Genomic DNA, 9,808 nt, shown 5'->3' on the forward strand with positions numbered 1-9,808 from the left:
CGTCCACTGCTAGCGAGGCCCTGAGGAAAATATGCCTATTTTTATATCCATGTCTCAGGCAGGAGACCAAGCCACTGCTCCAAGGCAAGCATGCCACCAAGGCCACTACCTTCCCATCTGCACATGGCATACTCCACCCTGCTTACAGCCATGGTGCTACCTGCTATCTCTAACAGTGGGTTTTGCCTCCTTGTGGTGGGGTAACTGTCTGTAGCTGCCGAGCACTGATCATCACAATCAGTTTAAAGTCCACATTTGTGTGATGCTTTCACTCTGCACCCTAAATAGAAAGGGCAGGGGGCTATGGAGGAGTCAGAGAAAAGCCACTTCACAACAACTTTTGTGGCTGTTCACTTGGGTGTATTTAAGTTAGCATATATTGTACCTCTTTAAAGGCCCTGGCTCACAATTTATCACTTTATCATTTCTCAGATCATTCTCATATCGGTTTAACCCTCACTGGCATCCCACTGCCCTCTATAATACACCCTTTACCACAGAGCCATGGGATGGAATCTTCCGTAGCAAGCTTTGCCTTCAAGCTACTAAAGTGTTAAACCTCTAATGTACTCATAGACTGGCTGTGCCTTTCCATCCCTGAGGGCAGTTTTGTATTAACATCAGAACCCACTCCCTCGGGCTACTCTAAAGGCCATTAAAGTTAGTGGAAAGATACCTTGTAGGCAGTGACAGGGTAAGGTGGGCAACAGCTTCATAATTGAAAGGACTTAAAAAATTCACGATCAGTTCATCAGAGGTGTCAACTCATTAGAGGCAACTGATTTTTGAGATGCTGCCAGCCCAACCTTCAGAAAGTATCTCTAATTCCCAGTGTGCCAGCAAGAATGAGGTATGTTTGGCACTCCTGAAATGAGTCCCAGGAGGATTGTAATGGTCAGCACCCAAAGGCGTTTCAAGTTTGAGTTTGTGGAACTCAGAGATTGAACTCAATCCCAAAACTTTGTCTCCAAAATGTTGGCGGAAATGCTTTGCCACATACAAGTCAGATCTTTTTGGCGGAAGCCCTCATGGTTACCCCTGCTGCTTTACTGAGCACATATTGTTACTATTTTTGAGAAACAGCATCTCGCTAAGTTCTTCCCCTTGTCTAAGAATAGGAGCTTTTCAGGGAAATGGCTTTATTGCAGAGTTGCCTTGATGCAGAAATGTAACTGTCTCTGCTCAAGACAGAGGGTTTCCAAGTTTGTTAAAAAATGTATGCATTTGACAATTTTACTGTAACTTATTATGAGTGCGAAATAAAATGGGGGGATTTTTGTGGTTTGACTTGCATTTCTGCACTTATATATGGTAATTAAATGTAAAAAATTGCAATTAAAACCAAACTTTGGCAAGACATTAGTCAAAATATGTGCACTTGAATTTTTTTAGGGGTTTGAGGGGGCATTCCTTTGACATTTGCTATTTGAAAAAATGCCTTAAAATATGACACTTCAAAAGCAGCTGCTTTGTGTGTTCGCAAAGCTGTTTCCATATGCAGATTTCATGTCAGATGTACAAATGTGTATGAGCCCAAATGGCCATAAGCATTGGTAATAGATTAAATAATTATTTGCATAGTGCCTTCTCAAGACTGGTGGATCTCTGTTAGTGCTCAGTTTATAAGGAACAATTAAGGACAGAAGATGAATCTTACCAGTAATAAAATGCTCCTAGCCAGTGCAGCATGTCAAGTAATGAAGTAGTGGTGCCATGAAAAAATAAGTGATCTTATACAGCTGTCTAGATTTTCTGGCCTTTCTTACCTATTTTTGTGAACATGACTAAGCCTTATAACTTTTCTGTATCTCATCTTCCTCATTTGCAGAGTAGGGATAATGGTCTCTCTAAGTACTGTCCAATATAACAAAGCAAAGTGCACCAGAAGAGCAGGAAATCATTACAGGAAAGGGTTGTTCATTGCCATACATAAAAATTGCCTGATTAGCTAGCACTGTTGTGAAGGATAGGAAGGCAGAGTGCTTGGATGGAGTGAGAAACTCATCAAGATTTTTTGTTATTGCAAAATATTGTTTAAAATAAGCTGAAGGTTCAGATGTGCTATTGCAGGAATGGGTTGTGCCCAGCCTGCTGTGCTTTGTTTCTGTCCTGTGGGCCTTCACTCTCTTGGTAGGCAGCAGTCCCAGCTATGATCTGTCCCTGCTTCTGCCAGAAGGCTCTTTGCAGAGATGGTCCCACACCTGCCTTGGGGACCACTCAGCTGCTGGGCCATAACAGTTCCTCCTGCTAGAAAAAATGCAGCCTCTGAGAGCAAAACCATCTGCTCTGAGAAAACCCCTGCAGGAAAGCCAGGCAAGCGTGAGGTCTCAGGGGAACTGGGAGCGTTAGTGCAATATACAGTCATCACTCGAGACAATTAAGAAATCTGCTCACAGGAGAAGCGACAGTAAACAGAGTGCTGTGTGCTACCCAGTGTTTATCACAGAGATTTTGAATTTAAAAAGTAATGATAGAGGCCTGGTTATATCAGGGACAAGGAGACCTGTCTTGCTTATGCCAATGCAATTTATGCACTTTATTGCGGAGATCCCTTCCCTTCAATGCCTTTGCTAGCCTGCAGCTCCCTTCCTCTGCTCGGTAGCCTACCTGAATGTGGAGGTATTCTCTTTTCAGCTCCTTTTATCCCCAACTTTCCTTCTGCTTGGAACCCCATAGCTGAGCTATTTGCTTTCAAGTTTGCAGTGCTTTCCGGCCCCTGAGGTGATGGTGCCTGAGTGCAGCTGTAATCTGCGGTGCAGGGTGCGTGTGCCAGGGTGCCCTCCCTTTCCCTGACCTGGCATCTACAGGGTGATCTGGGTCTCCTTTCTGAAAACTGAGCAGATAAGCAGCCAAATATTCCCTCTGGTGACTTGGGGAATTTGTGACTGCAGAGACATTTGCCTCTTACTGCTGGGCATGGGCAGATGTATAACTTTGTGTCCCTCTCACAGTCCTAGATCTGGGTGACCCAAACTCATTAAGTGTAATCCCTCCAGCAGGTCCTAAATTCTTAAGTCACAGAGGTGTTATGATGCTGTTTCTCCTGTCGTCAGAGGCCATGCCAGCACTGGGAGGTGGCAAGCCGGTGGACATGTCCTCCACCTTCTCTTCTCCATCATGTTTAGGACAAGTTGGGGTTTGGTGGCACAGACACAGCCTCAGTGAACCAGCAGCAGCTAGGGGGGAAAAACTTTGGCTTTCCCACTCAGCCCTATCACCAAGGTGTTTTCCCAGTCTGGACTGGTCTGCTTGTGATGGTGAGGGAATTAACAAGATAGGCACACTTTGGGAAAAGAATGGCAAATATCTAGACACCTGCTCTAGAATCATGCTTAGCAGATTTATATCGAATACCAATATTAGTACAAAAATTAAATATAAAATATAATTAACACAGTAGAATCTTCTGGTCACTAACTGCAGACCAGTGACCCCAGGCATCTCCAGAAATTAGAGTGAAAGGAGGAGGATAGGGGGAGGAAGTAAGAAAAACAGTATTTGTAAAATAAGATTCAGACATTCCCATAATTAAAGAGGAATACAGCCTGAATATCCAATCATGGACATTAACACCCGGATGAACAGACTTATAAAGAAGATAATAAACAAATAAAGATGTAATTGCCTCCAAGCATTTTTGTCACATGTCTTCACTGCATTAGAGCCCAGAGGATTTGATGGAGAATTTTTGTGGCAGTACTTGTGAGGAATGTGTTGCAGTGCTGGAGGGAGGATTTTTCCATTCAGTTCTCTGCTACTCTGGTGGTAAGCACCAAAGAGGTACGTTTTTTCTGAAACGTGTTTTTCGTTTGTTGTTTTTGGCGATGGTAATGCTGCAGGAACAGTGCCTTTTCCAGGTGGCATTCTGAAGGCCGCCTCTCTCGTGGCTGAGCCATCAAAGATCCCTCAGGAGACAGGAATGCCATAACCAACTGGAGGGAGCATCCATCTTGCCCAGGTCCCCATATTTGGCAGTTCCTGCCATGGACCACTTGGGAGGGATACAGCAGTAATCCTGTGGAAGACAATTACAAACTGCCCTGCTTCATATTTCTTCATCTCTGTTTGAACATTGCTGTGGAAGGAGGCTTCCCACCTTCTTCAGAATTCCTTGTTTCTTTATAACATTTACTTTCATCTTCTGGCAAAGTTTCACAGGCCATGAGCCCATTCTTTGGGAAAGCACTTTCATTTTCTCTTTGTACTAGTCGGTTCATCACTCAGGTGGGACCAGATGCTGAACTAGGGGAAAGCAGTTTAAAGCTTGTCCAAACTAAAACGTTCTTTTAAAATTCACCCTTTCAGATCTTGTCAGCAGCTCCAGGCATTGCCAGAGCATATTGAAAAGCAATTTGTGACATCTGCGTTCAGCAATTTAAGTCTGGGTCTTGCCACAAATAGCTTGAAGTGGGAGAGCATTAAAAGGTTAAAAGGACAAATCTGCATAGAGCAAGTTCTCCCCAGGGATCCAATATTAGTCGGTTGCGTGGTCCTGGAGGCAGGGGGAGGTTAAGGAACAATTGCATACACACCACTGAGCATGGCTGAGCAAGTCACTCTCCCACTGCAATCCTAACTGGGCAAGGAAGAAGCTGAATCTCGAGAAAGACCAGCACTTCAGCTTAGCAGTGCATCTTCACCTTTTCTGAGCAACTTAATTAACTTTCCTTGTAAATGAGTGCATGGTGAGGACACTACAAGTGAATGGAGGGGGGAACTGATAGCTGGGGGGGAACAGAGGGCCCAGCTCCCATCCCTGCTCTGCGGAAAAACACTACCACTTTTCAGGATTTGGCCCCAAATATCCATGCAGAAAATGAGAAGCAGGAGGTGCAGCACCTGCACAGTGGTGGAGAGGAGCCCTCTTCCCTCGTCCCCTCCTTCCTCCTGCACCAGGCGTGCTTCCTTTGAGCCCCACGCGCAACCCTTTGGGTGCAGGGCCAGGACTACACCAGCTGCCCACCAGCCTTGTCCTCCTGAGTGACACATGCTGCATGGAGCTTGGCACTTCCCTCTGAGCCCTACACAGGTCCTTCATCCCGTCCCATCCCATGCCATCCCATCCCGTCCCGTCCCATCCCATCCCATTTCTCCTACCTAGCCTGGCATCCACTTGGTCCCTGACAGCCTGCAGTCTCAGTGGTGCACCCTGCAGTGGAGCAGGGCACAGGGGGGAAGTCCGGGACCCCTTCCCTGGTGTGCTGTGCTTGGAGGGGGGAAGCATTGCCCAGTAGTGGGATGGTGATGGGAAACTTTGTGACTACGATTCCCTGCCCAGAGGGGCAAGAGAAATAAGACACAGATCTTTTTTGTTCTTTTCCTCTTTTCCATTATACTGCCACTATTGAGCTGTTTAAATAGGTTAAGTGGTTTTTAAAGTAGGTTTTGCAGACGAGTCTATGATCTTAATGTATAACATTTAACAAAACCATGTCAGTTAAAATCCTGATGCTATAATTCTGAACTGAAATGTTCTTCTACATTGTTTGAAATCAAAGCCAGCTCTTTCTCTGGCATATGGGAACTAGAAAAGCAGGAAACAAAACAACTCTGTCTTAACTGTCCAAGCTAAAAAAAGACCGCTCAGCACTCATAAAATAAAAGAAAGAAACATCATCAGTCAAAGAGAATTGTTTTTAGAAGCTTGTATGTGCCATTTGTAATATGGGTATATAAATTACTTAAATATATGAGTGTAAGTCGTATTATTTTCACCCATACAACTGAAAACAGTTTGATCCCTCCTGCGTTACATGTAACTGTGTTATATACACAGGTTACATATAACCACATAGCAACAAACAGAAAATAAACTAAAGGAAACTTGTCATGGGCTTGGAGTTTTCCTTCTGAGAGATTAATTTTTATTCCCCCTGCTAAACCTGATTTCATGCTATGTGTGCTAAAATCATCACTTGCTTATTAGCAGGTACAGTTGGGAGATAAAAGCAAAGAGCATAGGGTAGTCAATAAAGGAAAAGCCCTTGTCCACCAGTTGCCTGCAGAGACCAGCAAAGAAGATCTCTGCACAAGAGCCAGCAAGGCGTGCAGCACTACTTCAGATTTCTTCTCTTTCCAGATATAATTTGTTCCACATGCTGTTTACCCACTGATTCTTCCAAACCATGTCTTGGCTAGAAGGCAGGTGATGACAGGTCATGGGAGAAGCAGAAGAATTTTGCAGCTTGTCTTGGCTGTACTGATTATGTCCTCATGCTTGGAACAAATCAGATGCTTTGTGCCATTAACAAACTGTGGCAAGTCCAGTGAGCCTTTCCTCCCTGGCGGGGACTGGGAAGATGCACCAGTACTGTAAACAACAGAGTGTTACGGGATGAGTTCAGTGCATTGACACTCATAGTGGGGAAAACAAGGACAGATATGCAAGTGTACTTTATGCTGCATGGGTGGCAGGGGACAGGGAGAGATCATTCTCCATGGCCAGTTTGTGTCATTCATCTTCCTTTATTGCCTGCTTGACAGCTGTCCTTGAAGCAACAACAGTGTTCTCATATTTTTCCTGTTTTCAAAACCATCCACAAAATTCTTCAGCAAATTCCTTGTCCCACAAGCCACTGGGGTGTCACTTGCTAAAGATACACTCTGGGAAGTAGCTTCTGCAGTTGACAAGTATGGTAGGGATGAGCTATTTCATTGCGGAAATTTCATAGTTGCACTAGGTATCAAAGCTTCACAGTCAGTAACACCGAACTAACACTACCATGAAAACACATAAATTATAGCCCATCCTGCACAAACCAAATCTTTAATAAGTAGACATGAGGAAAACTCCATCTTTGCAAGTTGTCCTGACTTTGGAAAGTGCAAAGGGAAGGAATGATGCACTTCTGTCTCCATTGGCTCCCTTGGAGAGTAGAAGAGCTATGTGCTTCCTTGGTAATATCTTCTCTGCTTCTCCAGGCACAACCGAGGGAAAGTCCAAGGTTTCAAATGTCCAGGTGTGAGCTGTGAGGTGAAAGGCTAAGAAAGTAGGGAAGAAATATGAAAACTGGAGGCAGCATGACTCCAGTGCCTGTGTCTCTGTCCCTGCATGCACACAGAGCATTTGGAAAGGACAGTACAAGCAATGGACCGAGCCTGAGCATGGACTCAACGGCAGCTGAATAAATGTGCACAGATTTGCGTCAGTGTGTTATTTTTGCTGTTGGACTCTGCTGAATTTATCTGACCTGGAAGTCACTGATCATCTCCCCAGCTGGGAACAGAACTACTGTGTTCTTTATAAAAATCTAAGCTACAGTGGCTGAGAGAGAGGAATTTGGTGAGGTATATTTATGTGTCTGTGTCAAAAGATCAAGTCTACAAAATCACTGGATTGTTATACCAGTATGATATGTCTCTGTAGCTAAAGATGAACAGAGACAGAGATGAAAAAATGCAAGTTGTGCCATGCAGTTCATCTAATTCATCTCTATGACAATGTATGTCCATTTTCTGCAACTCATTTCCTAGTTTTTGTCTATTTTTTTAATGTCCCAAGAACTGAAACTTCCCCTTTTCCCATGAAAAGTTATTTTACAGACCATGTTGCCCGGACTTGTGGGGTTTGGTTTTTGTTTTGTTTTTTTTTTTTTTTTAAAGTTCAATCAAAATTTAAAATTTCACCAAAATTTTAAATTTCACCTAAACTTAAATCCTAATTTCACCTCAGTGCCAACAGACACATCATTCTTAATCTCACTTAATGCCTGAATCTTTCAAAAATCTGAAGATAAGCAGCCCTTTACCAATATGGTTCTTTTAATTAGACTTTCCAGTGTCAGAACTATGTTGTCCTGCTTGAATGTTACCAGTTTTTGCCTGGTAATGCAATGCAACAGTTCCTTGAACCTCAGACACCAGCTACTCTGCGGGTTTGTTTCCCATGGCGTCAGCTTCTTTGATTGATTCTTGGCTGACTAAAGATTCTAGAATATCTTACATTTCATTGGAGTTCGTCAGGATCTACTTTTAGGGAAAACTAAAATAATCCAGCACTTCAAAGGTGTTGGAATCTGGCCATTTATTGATATGAATATTCTGCTAAACTACAGCCCCTTGCCCAGCTATTTGACATGCACATTTCCCTTCCTGACTCAAAAGCTGTAAGGATGTTAGAGGTTGTCCAAAGGAGTGAGCTGACTGTTGTATGTCCACGTTACTTGAACTTAGAACAGCCTTAACTTCCAGTCTTCGTCTTTCAATTTATTTCCCTGGTAGGTCTTACTGGTGCACTGAAATCCAGATGCAGTCATCCAGAATCCATCTGTGGGAATAATCCATAAAAAAGTGTTTCTAGCCTAAAAGCTGGTAAAATTCTTGCCTTCTTCAAGATTGTATCCTTATCTGGTTGTGATCAGCAGTTTGGAGTTGGTGTATCAGTATTTCCTTGCATGTGCCAGCATCAAAGGGAAAGTACACGCTCCTGTCTCGAAAGAAGAGACATTTTCCATATGTGTGCTCTCCACTCAGTCCTGCCTAATGACTATACATTAAGATATTATGCAGGAAAGGTTGCAACATTTTGGAGCATATGTCTGCACAAGCGAGAAGCATGTCTCACACCTGCTTCTTGGCTTTGGGACATTATTCCTCATAACTCTCTTACAGCCTGGCTGGCTTGTGGTGCTGCAGACTTTGAATGGCAAGCCGGGACAGCAAAGCAAGCCTTTCCTTGCTCGGGGTGGCAAGCTATGCAAAACCCTGCGGTTCCTTCCCTGGCCTTGTGCTCATGGGGAAGGAGGGCTCTGTGAGAGGTAATGGCCAGCCCCCTTCAAAACAACTCTGCCTAACCAATTCCAAAGGAGGCTGATGATTATCCACATGGAAAAATGCTTACAACTTATTTTCTCATTTGAAATTCAGAGAGCTGGTCTAAAATAGAGACCGCTCTCCTTTAAATAACATAAGCAGTGCTGGAGCAGGATTACATCTGTCACAGATAAAAATGCTCTTTTTATGCCTTATTGTAATCCATTCACTGGTTTATGGTCCTCATGTCCTTCAGGGAGTGTCGGAAACCCACACAGCATTCCCGAGTGCTACATTCTGCATTTGGATCTCCGATTCTGTTGACAGATGTGTACAATCACACGCAGCAGTCAGACAACTCCCTCTTGACTCTCTATCAGAGGAAGAGCGAGAGGGCAAATTATTTCAGCTGAGGTCAGCATTAACTTAAGCTCAAAATAACTCCCCCCAGATCCACCTGTTTCAGACAGAAGCATGAGAATGAGAGGTGGTCTTTGGTGAATTCCAGCCACTTCCCTATTTCACATCCCATTTTGGGGCTCTGCCATCACAGATGTAGACAACACACATGTACTCAATTAAACAAAAAAAGCTGCAATCAGTCCGATGATAAATGAAAAAAATAGAAAAAAATACCCTCACTCTGCAAGTGTAATGTAATGGGTTAGTAAACACATATTTCTGATTTCATGTATAAGCATTGAATATGTAAACACAGGAATGTTCCTGAGGGCTTTGGGGAAAATATTATCAATTAATTGAGAATTGTCCATTAAAAAAAGAAACTGATTATTGCATTCATGTTAAATTAAATAAAGGTTTCTGAGAAGACACCCTTTAAACAAGAGTTTCCAGTTTTTCCTATAGTTTCAATTGCTGAGAGTATGAGCTCCTTCTTCCCTGTCTTTCTATAACTTCTTTCATTTCTTATAATGGGCTTAATAAAGCTGAGTTGTTCCAAGGAAATGTAGTGAATCACTGACCCTTGTTCATTGTTGCCTAGCAGTCTGAGATCTACCTGTCCTCCAGGGCAGGGACTTTTCTTTGACCGTGTTCC

Source organism: Athene noctua, chromosome 1 (assembly GCF_965140245.1).
Source record: "Athene noctua chromosome 1, bAthNoc1.hap1.1, whole genome shotgun sequence".
In the NCBI taxonomy this organism is placed as follows: Eukaryota; Metazoa; Chordata; class Aves; order Strigiformes; family Strigidae; genus Athene; species Athene noctua.